At 44.2% G+C, this 12,540-nt stretch overlaps 1 long non-coding RNA gene across 1 annotated transcript; it reads left to right on the top strand.

Moving 5' to 3' along the window:
• Window positions 1-1,049: 1,049 nt before the first annotated feature.
• LOC112245357 lies at window positions 1,050-1,411 on the top strand. The gene is made up of 2 exons (XR_002952719.1): window positions 1,050-1,140; window positions 1,246-1,411. It is a non-coding gene; the product is annotated as an uncharacterized LOC112245357 (long non-coding RNA).
• Window positions 1,412-12,540: the final 11,129 nt, after the last annotated feature.

Genomic DNA, 12,540 nt, shown 5'->3' with positions numbered 1-12,540 from the left:
TGTTACAAGCCACAGTAACAGACATCTCACACCTGAGCTTGCTGCTGCTCAATCTGCCAGTGAGTGCATAGTGAACTGCAAGGCTGTGTGGGAGATCATCTCCAGACTGCTGCAGGAGCTTTGTCCTAACGTGCCCATGGATGAAAAGCCCCAACTTTATGCTCAGGATCTTTTTCATAGTGCTATAAATAAGCTGTCTGAGTCTCCAGGGGTAGCAGTATGTGCTGATGAGACTATCTGTGACGTCTGCCGCCATCCACAGGCCATTGAGTTAATCTGCGGCCGTGTTCTGGAGTGCCTGCAATTTCAGATTAACCTCATGGGCTACAATTTAAGCTCTGCCCTGGATGCCCAAGATGAGGCTCTCAGCTACTTTATTGTTGCTCATCTTGTGCAAGAGACCCTGCTGTTGATCTCAAATCAGACCAATGGCAGCTCCCCTGAAGTAGACTCAGGTTCCCACCATCAACCTGAGAGTCAAACACAACCATGTGTAGTGAGCAGCAAAGTAAATTATGAAGATTGGCCCACTTGTCAGTCAAACATCACTGTACCAAAGGGCCATTCCACCATTTCTGCAACCAATGGCTTGTCACCTAGGGCTTGCCTTTCCACTGTTTCTGCAACCAAGGGCCTACCACAGATGCCAGGTCAAACGCCACCATATGTAGTGAGCAGCAAAGTCAATTATGAAGAATGGCCCATGCGTCAGTCAAACATCACTGTATCAAAGGGCCATTCCACCATTTCTGCATCCAAGGGCTTGTCACCTAGGGCTTGCTTTTCCACTGTGTTTGCAACCAAGGGCCTACCACAGATGCCAGGTCAAACATACACTGGCAGAAGAAGGCACACAGTCCTGAGTGTGAAAATAAAAAAGGTACAGTAGGTGCTTATGCAGTAAATATACATTTCATTTCAAATATAAATTTCACTGAAGTGACTTCATGTTTATTTGACTTAAAATCTCATACACTTTATTTTATGCAGTTTAGTAGACATTCTTTCACAGCTGAAGGATTTAACCATGGGTTTGTATGTCAATACAGCACTCTCACAGAGGAATTCATATCACACCATCAGAAAGGATAATTCGGTTGAAGGAAATGCAGAGGGAGTCATCTTCTGAGGTCTCATCAGGTTTGAACCATCTATTTGCTTTCAACAAGTTTATCTCTACTTCTTAAGGAATTATATTCTGGTAAATTGTTGTAGAAAGTATTGACTGTCTAATTATATTCTCAGTTTCAGTGGAGATGTTTTCTGAAAGCCATGGACACAGAAGAGGGTGTTTTGGATGGCTCCTCTCTAAGCTTATGTGCACTGAAGACATCCACTGGTTCAAGTAATGTTTGAGTGTAACCAAACATTCAAACCTAAGGTGGAGGAATGTAAATAAATCAAAGCAAGACTACTTTGACCTATGATTGTGATTCAGTAACAGGTGATTCACCGTGGTTTCAGTAAGTCATAGAATTTCCATTATATGTATAGTCATTTCGGCTGCCGACCTTCCATAGCTAGCTAAGTATATGACACAAACTGGTTGCTGGTTTGAATGACGCCTGAACAACAGCATAGCATATTATGAACACGGTGCCAGAAACATTCCATTTAAAAACATACAGTGACTTCAGAAAGTATTCACACATTTCATTATATTGTAACGACCCTGGGTTTATATGCATGAGCATGCTTTTGCGGCACAGTCGATAGCGCGCTGGACCTCAGACTAGAAGGTCGAGGGTTCGAGACCTGCTCCTGCTGTTGCATTACAATATGTATAGTCATTTCGGCTGCCGACCTTCCACAGCTAGCTAAGTATATGAAGCAAAGATTATTTGTTGGTTTGAATGATGCCTGAACAACAGTATAACCTATTATGAACACAGTGCCAGAAACATTCCATAAAAAAAATATACAGTGCCTTCAGAAAGTATTCTCACTAGGACAATAACCTAAAATGCACAATCAAATCTACACCGGAATCTGCTTGCCAAGAAGACACTGAATGTTCATGAGTGGCATAGTTACAGTTTATACTTAAATCTGCTTGAAGATCTATGGCAAAACCTTGAAATGGTTATCTAGCAATGATCAACAACCAATTTGACAGAGCTTGGAGAAAAAAAAATGAAAAAATGATGAGGAAATGTTGCACAATCCAGGTGTGGAAAACTCTTAAGAGACTTACCCAGAAAGACTCACAGCTGTAATCGCTGCCAAAGGTGCTTCTACAAATATGCAAATGAGATATTTCTGTACTTCATTTTCATAATATTTGCAAAAAAAATGTTTAAACATGTTTTCACTTTGTCATTATGGGGTATTGTGTGTAGAAAACAAACTAGAATTCAGGTTGTAACACAACAAAATGTGAAATAAGTCAAGGGGTATGAATACTTTTGGAAGGCACTGTATATTTTGAAATGCTATAAAACGAAGAACAATTAGTGTGACAGCAAAAATAATATTTTTTTATTTGGGGGATGGGGGGGAAGGTCTGTTAGAAGTTAGTAGAGCTCTTTTTAATTTTCTTAGTAGAGTTATATGGTGCGGTGGCATATTGCTGCCAGTCAAATTTGTTTTATGTCATGTCACAAGTAGAGATGAAACGGTATGAAAATTTCATATCACGATTATAGATTATAGTGACCAAAACTAACAAACAACAAATAAAATTAGCAGCAATATGCACTTTTTGCATTGTGCATAAACATCAAAATAATAACATTAACATTAAAGATGGCACCATGTGGCCATGAGAGGTAAAAGTTTCCCTAGTGCAGGTTTGAATGAACACAACCTTAAGTAAGCAAATCAAATGTGCATATAAAAGCAACACAAGTAAAGCAATGTGCATGTAAGAGCAATACAACCATATGTCAACACATCCAATGTGCATGTAAGAACAATACAACCATATGTAAACAAATCCAATGTGTAGGTGTTGACATTAAAATAACAACACAAAATATGTAAACAAATGAAATTAACAGCACTGATTGTCTGTCTGTTCTCTCCTTCATAAAGAAATTAGATGCTTCTGGCCTAACATCCTGTATGTATGCATATTTGTTCACTTGAGATTGAAATGTAAAAATGTCAGCATATATACTTTGTCTGGTTTAAGCAGTGACCTGCAAGGGGAGACAATGTGCCCGCTGGCACTGAACACTCTCTGATGGCACGCTGGTTGCTGAAATGCACAAAAGCTTCCTGGCAACCCTGGCAAGGTGAGAAAGCTCTGATTGCATGGCCCCTCGTTGTTTCATTATATTTACACACACACACACACACACACACACACACACACACACACACACACACACACACAGAGTCTATCTTCTGTGTTGCATTTGAGTAATTGCAATGAACCCAACAATTGACACAAATACAGGAGTCTTGAATAGGAGTCTACAGTGTTTCTCCTGTTGGAACACTTTTACAACCAAGTCCACGACTGCCGGATTTTAAATTAACAAAATATGTTGGTTGTGTGACTAAACTACATAACGTGTAATCATATGCAATGTGCGGATAAAGCCTGCAGACACACGACGTGTAACAGGTGTAAAATATACTTTATGTATTACACCGAAAATCCCTAATTTATTTAAATTTATTATTTAAAAGTTATTTTGAGAAGTATTACCCTACTTTCAAGAGTGAATTATTTTATTGTATTTATTTAATCTAATTTATGTTAATGCGGTGATGTCATCAACGGGAGCCATGATTTTACAGAGCCTGATGAGGGGAGCTATGTGTTATGTATGCTCCGGTCTTTTGAATACACATGTTCACAAATGCACAAGAAAAGACAAGCAAAAGTTATATTGTCACTGATTTAGTGTTGCATTACTGTTTATAGTAATATATATTTAGGTGAATGGGAATAATGTTCGAGTGCAACTTTGCATGGCTAACCCAGCTACCGTTAGCTTTGTTGCGGGAGTGGGTCTCTTCAAGGTGCAGACAGCTTGAGTTTTCCGATGATTTTCTTACAGGTAATTCTGCACTGACTTTTGTCTTTTATCAGGCAAATATACTTGTATGGGAGTCCAGATGGCAGCATTAACGTTTGCCTTGTATTTGTACCCATTCCATGCGGGTATGTTGTGAAATGTGACGATTTTGTATTTCATGTTTAATGTGCCTAGTTAGCTGTCGTTCATTTAAAACATGGTGTTGCTTCATTAGTATACCTCGGGTATAATGGTAAAATACAAATACATGGTGTGCGGTCATAGAACAGTCACAGGAGATCATGTCCAAGCTTATGGGGAGAGCTAGAGACATCGTAAAGATAACACTCTGCAGCAATACATCTCTGACACCTCACGAGAACCCTAAAGTGATAATAGATATACTGAAACAGCATTTCAGTGAGTTGACGTACTCATCCATCATCCATGCCTCTTACCGAACACTTTGCCAGTATTAGGAGAAAATGTCATGGAGTACTGGATCCGTCTGAACAAGGCAGTAGATGTGGCCGATGAGTGTTTGAGGAGGCAGGGTTGGAGCATCGAGGACTCCAGCCGAGAGGTAACGATGATGTTTGTGAAACACTGCCCAGATCCTTCTTTCTGCGGTTTTAAAGTTCAAAACAGCTGATAGGTGGACAGCAGCTGAGATACAAGAACTTCTAGACGAGTATCAGTCTGAAATGATAGCTCAAATGCTGACCAGGTCAATGTGCCCTGCTGCTGTGAGACAGATGACCACACATGTCCAGATGCCTGTACTTGAAGATGTAGTGCCATCTTGGCCAGTGTCTTCTAGCCAGAGTGAGGTACTTGTGAGGTCACACCCTCTAATCAAACTGAGGGAAACTGCATGCAAACCTTGATAAGCTTACTTGATCGTGTGCTAATGCAGAACACGCAGACAACAGTAAGACTGCAGCACCCACCTAACCAAGGGTACTCTTACAGGAAATATTGCAAGGTGTGTAACGATACAAACCACTATGCTTGCACACTAGAAGGGAGGGTCTGTGTTTGTCATGCTTTGAGTCAGGTCACTGGTAGAAAATTTGTCCGAAGTCTGGGTCTAGATATAGTGAGGAGCCCACACAAGCAACCCATGCAGCGGAGCCGCTCAACTAGCAGGCCCGCATTTGGAGGGTGTATATTTTATTTATCTATTTCACCTTTACTTAACCAGGTAGGCTAGTTGAGAACAAGTTCTCATTTGCAACTGCGACCTGGCCAAGATAAAGCAAAGCAGTTTGGCACATACAACAACACAGAGTTACACATGGAATAAACAAACATACAATCAATAATACAGTAGAAAAATCTATATACAGCATGTGCAAATGAGGTAGGATAAGAAAGGTAAAGGCAATAAATAGGCCATGGTGGCGAAGTAATTACAATATAGCAATTAAAAACGGGAATGGTAGAATGTGCAGAAGATGAATGTGCAAGTAGAGATACTGGGGTGCAAAGGAGCAAAAAAATAAATAACAATATGGGGATGAGGTAGTTGGGTGGGCTATTTACAGATGGGCTATGTACAGGTGCAATGATCTGTTAGCTGCTCTGACAGCTGATGCTTAAAGTTAGAGAGTGAGATATGAGTCTTCAGCTTCAGTGATTGTTGCAGTTCGTTCCAATCATTGGCAGCAGAGAACTGGAAGGAGAGGCGGCCAAAGGAAGAATTGACTTTTAGGGTGACCAGTGAGATATACCTGCTGGAGCGCATGCTACGGGTGGGTGCTGCTATGGTGACCAGTGAGCTGAGATAAGGCGGGGCTTTTACCTAGCAGAGACTTGTAGATGACCCGGAGCCAGTGGGTTTTGCGACGACTATGAAGCGAGGGCCAGCCAACGAGAGCGTACAGGTCGCAGTGGTGGGTAGTATATGGGGCTTTGGTGACAAAACGGATGGCACTGTGGTAGACTGCATCCAATTTGTTGAATAGAGTGTTGGAGGCTATTTTGTAAATTACATCGCCGAAGTCGAGGATCGGTAGGATGGTCAGTTTTGTGGGTCAAGAGAAACAAACCCTCGAGTGTGATGAAGATTTAGAACGACGATATGTGAACGCATGAAGTGCAGCACCAGAAGGGGTTTGGGTCATAGCGAAGAATATACAAAGAGTAATGCCATTTGTTTGATGCCCCAGTCACTGTAAATAACCAGTTCCAATTGAAAGGGATGCTTGACACCAGCTCCATGGCCTATACTTTAAGCGAAGCAGCAGAACAAAGAATGCTTGCGGAAAGTATTAGTCTAGAGAAGAAGCCACTATCAGAGCCAGTTATTCTTGTTGATGTAGGGGGGAAAACGGCACAACCAAAATGCATGTATGAAGTTGACCTTAACGTGTACGGAATTGGTTGTTTTGTTCCTGTGCTCATAGACCCAGGTCAGCATGATGATCTCATTCTCAGTACAAACTTTATAAAGCACTTTATGCATCAAATGAAGGGTACTGACAAGCACTGGAGACTCATATCAGAATGTACTTCGCAGCCATAACCTGCAGGTGAATACTTCTTGAACATGATGACTAGCCTGACATGTTGGCAGAGTGAAGAAACGCCCAGAAAAATATCATGCTTAATCATCATCTCTTCAGTAAGCTTGAGAACTTTATCAAAGTCTCCCCCTGAGTTTTCTCTGAACGTTGAAAAGCTGCTTTTGAGGATTTCAATTGAGCCAATACAGTCCGTCACAGATAATGTAGAGCTTTGTAATCCCTTCGTAGCAAAATCACTAGTGTCAAACAATTTACTTAAACGTGACTAATAGGAATAAAAACTTCTTGTTCTGGATTTGTTGTAAGAGGGCATCGGCTTCTAATTTGGTTTGTCCACATGCCTCTTGTGCTCTTTGTCCACAAACCTTTAAAATGACCTCTAGCAGTAACAGCACTTTACTCACAGACCCTGATTTTGAACTCTACCGTTCATCCGTGGATCTTTCTAGCTCGATACATGGTCTATCGGGATGCAACTCTTTCTGTACTTCTATGAATCAAGCATGTCTGTGAGATCCACTCATAAATGTGTGTAGCTGGTTTACTGTGTCAAACAAAGTACTGTCATGTCCCGACACTTTTGCCGTGGTGCACAGAACTAAATTCAGACGGTGGGAGTAATAATGCACATATACCGCTTGCTTAAAGGTTTGCTTTAGTAGGACATGTACCCCTCCTCTGTTCCCTGACATGACTGAAGCGCCATCGAAACAAAAACCCATACACAGAGTGGGATCCAACTCCAGGGGTTGCAACACTTAAAGTATTTTCCTCTTGGTGACTGGCCCAACGCTACCTTCCGCCCCAACTTAACTCATTGGTAAAAAGAAAGACGCATTACAGACACCTTCCGCGTCTGCTGTATAGGTTAGGGATCGACATTCCGTCGAAGGAACAGTTGTAAATCGTGCAGCGCCTTGTGTCAAGATTGCAGATTTTAGAGAAACAACAAATGTCAGTACATGCACTGCTACAAAAATAAAGGGAACACTAAAATAACACATCCTGGATCTGAATGAAATATTCTTATTAAATACTTTTTTCTTTACATAGTTGAATGTGCTGACAACAAAATCAAACAAAAACTATCAATGGAAATCAAATTTATCAACCCATGGAGGTCTGGATTTGGAGTCACACTCAAAATTAAAGTGGAAAACCACACTACAGGCTGATCCAACTTTGATGTAATGTCCTTAAAACAAGTCAAAATGAGGCTCAGTAGTGTGTGTGGTCTCCACGTGCCTGTATGACCTCCCTACAACGCCTGGGCATGCTCCTGATGAGGTGGCGGATGGTCTCCTGAGGGATCTCCTCCCAGACCTGGACTAAAGCATCCGCCAACACCTGGACAGTCAGTGGTGTAACGTGGCGTTGGTGGATGGAGCGAGACATGATGTCCCAGATGTGCTCAATTGGATTCAGGTCTGGGGAACGGGCGGGCCAGTCCATAGCATCAATGCCTTCCTCTTGCAGGAACTGCTGACACACTCCAGCCACATGAGGTCTAGGATTGTCTTGTATTAGGAGCAACCCAGGGCCAACCGCACCATCATATGGTCTCACAAGGGGTCTGAGTATCTCATCTCGGTACCTAATGGCAGTCAGGCTACCTCTGGTGAGCACATGGAGGGCTGTGCGGCCCCCCAAAGAAATGTCACCCCACACCATGACTGGCCCACCGCCAAACCGGTCATGCTGGAGGATGTTGCAGGCAGCAGAACATTCTCCACGGCGTCTCCAGACTCTGTCACGTCTGTCACATGTGCTAAGTGTGAACCTGCTTTCATCTGTGAAGAGCACAGGGCGCCAGTGGCGAATTTGCCAATCTTGGTGTTCTCTGGCAAATGCCAAACATCCTGCACGGTGTTGGGCTGTAAGCACAACCCCCACCTGTGGACGTCGGGCCCTCATACCACCCTCATGGAGTTTGTTTCTGACCGTTTGAGCAGACACATGCACATTTGTGGCCTGCTGGAGGTAATTTTGCAGGGCTCTGGCAGTGCTCCTCCTGCTCCTCCTTGCACAAAGGCGGAGGTAGTGGTCCTGCTGCTGGGTTGTTGCCCTCCGACGGCCTCCTCCACGTCTCCTGTTGTACTGGCCTGTCTCCTGGTAGCGCCTCCATGCTCTGGACACTACGCTGACAGACACAGCAAACCTTCTTGCCACAGCTCGCATTGATGTTCCATCCTGGATGAGCTGCACTACCTGAGCCACTTGTGTGGGTTGGTAACTCCGTCTCATGCTACCACTAGTGAAAGCACCGCCAGCATTCAAAAGTGACCAAAACATCAGCCAGGAAGCATCGGAACTGAGAAGTGGTCTGTGGTCACCACCTGCAGAACCACTCCTTTATTCGGGGCGTCTTGCTAATTGCCTATAATTTCCACCTGTTGTCTATTCCATTTGCACAACAGCATGTGAAATTTATTGTCAATCAGTGTTGCTTCCTAAGTGGACAGTTTGATTTCACAGAAGTGTGATTGACTTGGAGTTACATTGTGTTGTTTAAGTGTTCCCTTTATTTTTTTGAGCAGTGTATATCCTATAGGACACCATATTTGGTCAGAGAGCGACGCCATTCATGGCACTCCGATGACGCTGGCGGTCTTTACCTGAACGACTCTAACTTTGTCAAACAAGCACCAATCGGGGTCAAACAAATCTAGCTAGATAGCCAATGAGCTGAGCTTTATGGGAGTATCCTGAAACCATGTGTCTGTCGCAAAATGTAGGTGCTAACCGTTTGCGAGAGCATGCCTTTTCCCTTTTGGACAAAAATTCAAAGAATATTCAGAGGTATGACAACTGGTTGTTTTGCAAATGTCGAACTTATAATATGGCTACTTATACTGGAAAAGCTAAATCAAAGTCGAAGTATACAGATGTGACGATATTCTTGCAGAAAAGTTCATATGAATGCAACTGTCTCCTTCACGATTTGCCCATATGTAGCTGGGTGACTACACACTAAATGTCATAGAGAATGCTCATACTTCAAGTTATCCGTCTGAAACTTTGCACATACACTGCTGCCATCTTTTGGACACCATCGGAATTACCAGAGTGATGACTAGAACTGGGACCTTTCTCTTGCATTTCCAAAGATGGCGGTATTTCTTTGTATTTTCTTCTACCAGCTCTATTGTGTTATTCTCCTACATTCAATTCACATGTCCATAAACTTCAAAGTGTTTCCTTTCAAATGGTATCAAGAATATGCATATCCTTGCTTCAGGGCCGGAGCTACAGGCAGTTAGATTTGGTATGTCATTTTAGGCAAAAATTGGAGAAAAAAAAAGGGGGTCTATCCCAAAGAAGTTTTAATTAAAGGAACTATGTCCATTCGTCAGGTTAGGACGCCGAGGGATAAGAACACGTTGGTATGTCGGGTACAATGATCTGGCGCCGACAGAGATGGCCGCCTCGCTTCGCGTTCCTAGGAAACTATGCAGTTTTTTGTTTTTTTACGTGTTATTTCTTACACTAGTACCCCAGGTCATCTTAGGTTTCATTACATACAGCCGAGAAGAACTACTGAATATAAGATCAGCGTCAACTCACCATCAGTACGACCAAGAATATGTTTTTCGCGATGCGGATCCTGTGTTCTGCCTCACAACCAGTGTAACCGAGTGGATCACATGCAGCGACCAAAAAAAAAAACGACTCAGAAAAAGAGGGAAACGAAGCGGTCTTCTGGTCAGACTCCGGAGACGGGCACATCGTGCACCACTCCCTAGCATTCTTCTTGCCAATGTCCAGTCTCTTGACAACAAGGTTGATGAAATCCGAGCAAGGGTAGCATTCCAGAGGGACATCAGAGACTGTAACGTTCTCTGCTTCACGGAAACATGGCTAACTGGAGAGACGCAATCCGAAGCGGTGCAGCCAGCGGGTTTCTCCACGCATCGCGCCGACAGAAACAAACATCTTTCTGGTAAGAAGACGGGCGGGGGCGTATGCCTTATGGCCAACGTGACATGGTGTGATGAAAGAAACATACAGGAACTCAAATCCTTCTGTTCACCTGATTTAGAATTCCTCACAATCAAATGTAGACCGCATTATCTACCAAGAGAATTCTCTTCGATTATAATCACAGCCGTATATATCCCCCCCAAGCAGACACATCGATGGCTCTGAACGAACTTTATTTAACTCTCTGCAAACTGGAAACGATTTATCCGGAGGCTGCATTCATTGTAGCTGGGGATTTTAACAAGGCTAATCTGAAAACAAGACTCCCTAAATTTTATCAGCATATCGATTGCGCAACCAGGGGTGGAAAGACCCTGGATCATTGTTACTCTAACTTCCGCGACGCATATAAAGCCCTGCCCCACCCCCTTTCGGAAAAGCTGACCACGACTCCATTTTGTTGATCCCTGCCTACAGACAGAAACTAAAACAAGAAGCTCCCACGCTGAGGTCTGTCCAACGCTGGTCCGACCAAGCTGACTCCACACTCCAAGACTGCTTCCATCACGTGGACTGGGAGATGTTTCGTATTGCGTCAGACAACAACATTGACGAATACGCTGATACGGTGTGCGAGTTCATTAGAACGTGCGTTGAAGATGTCGTTCCCATAGCAACGATTAAAACATTCCCTAACCAGAAACCGTGGATTGATGGCAGCATTCATGTGAAACTGAAGGCACGAACCACTGCTTTTAATCAGGGCAAGGTGTCTGGTAACATGACTGAATACAAACAGTGCAGCTATTCCTCCGCAAGGCTATCAAACAAGCTAAGCGCCAGTACAGAGACAAAGTAGAATCTCAATTCAACGGCTCAGACACAAGAGGCATGTGGCAGGGTCTACAGTCAATCACGGACTACAGGAAGAAACCCAGCCCAGTCACGGACCAGGATGTCTTGCTCCCAGGCAGACTAAATAACTTTTTTGCCCGCTTTGAGGACAATACAGTGCCACTGACACGGCCTGCAACGGAAACATGCGGTCTCTCCTTCACTGCAGCCGAAGTGAGTAAGACATTTAAACGTGTTAACCCTCGCAAGGCTGCAGGCCCAGACGGCATCCCCAGCCGCGCCCTCAGAGCATGCGCAGACCAGCTGGCCGGTGTGTTTACGGACATATTCAATCAATCCCTATACCAGTCTGCTGTTCCCACATGCTTCAAGAGGGCCACCATTGTTCCTGTTCCCAAGAAAGCTAAGGTAACTGAGCTAAACGACTACCGCCCGTAGCACTCACATCCGTCATCATGAAGTGCTTTGAGAGACTAGTCAAGGACCATATCACCTCCACCCTACCTGACACCCTTGACCCACTCCAATTTGCTTACCGCCCAAATAGGTCCACAGACGATGCAATCTCAACCACACTGCACACTGCCCTAACCCATCTGGACAAGAGGAATACCTATGTGAGAATGCTGTTCATCGACTACAGCTCGGCATTCAACACCATAGTACCCTCCAAGCTCGTCATCAAGCTCGAGACCCTGGGTCTCGACCCCGCCCTGTGCAACTGGGTACTGGACTTCCTGACGGGCCGCCCCAGGTGGTGAGGGTAGGCAACAACATCTCCTCCCCGCTGATCCTCAACACTGGGGCCCCACAAGGGTGCGTTCTGAGCCCTCTCCTGTACTCCCTGTTCACCCACGACTGCGTGGCCATGCACGCCTCCAACTCAATCATCAAGTTTGCGGACGACACAACAGTGATAGGCTTGATTACCAACAACGACGAGACGGCCTACAGGGAGGAGGTGAGGGCCCTCGGAGTGTGGTGTCAGGAAAATAACCTCACACTCAACGTCAACAAAACTAAGGAGATGATTGTGGACTTCAGGAAACAGCAGAGGGAACACCCCCCATCCACATCGATGGAACAGTAGTGGAGAGGGTAGCAAGTTTTAAGTTCCTCGGCATACACATCACAGACAAACTGAACTGGTCCACTCACACAGACAGCATCGTGAGGAAGGCGCAGCAGCGCCTCTTCAACCTCAGGAGGCTGAAGAAATTCGGCTTGTCACCAAAAGCACTCACAAACTTCTACAGATGCACAATCGA

The sequence above is a fragment of the Oncorhynchus tshawytscha genome, linkage group LG03 (assembly GCF_018296145.1).
Source record: "Oncorhynchus tshawytscha isolate Ot180627B linkage group LG03, Otsh_v2.0, whole genome shotgun sequence".
In the NCBI taxonomy this organism is placed as follows: Eukaryota; Metazoa; Chordata; class Actinopteri; order Salmoniformes; family Salmonidae; genus Oncorhynchus; species Oncorhynchus tshawytscha.
Note: the sequence above shows the minus strand (reverse complement) of the source record. Positions and strands in the feature narration are given on the sequence as shown.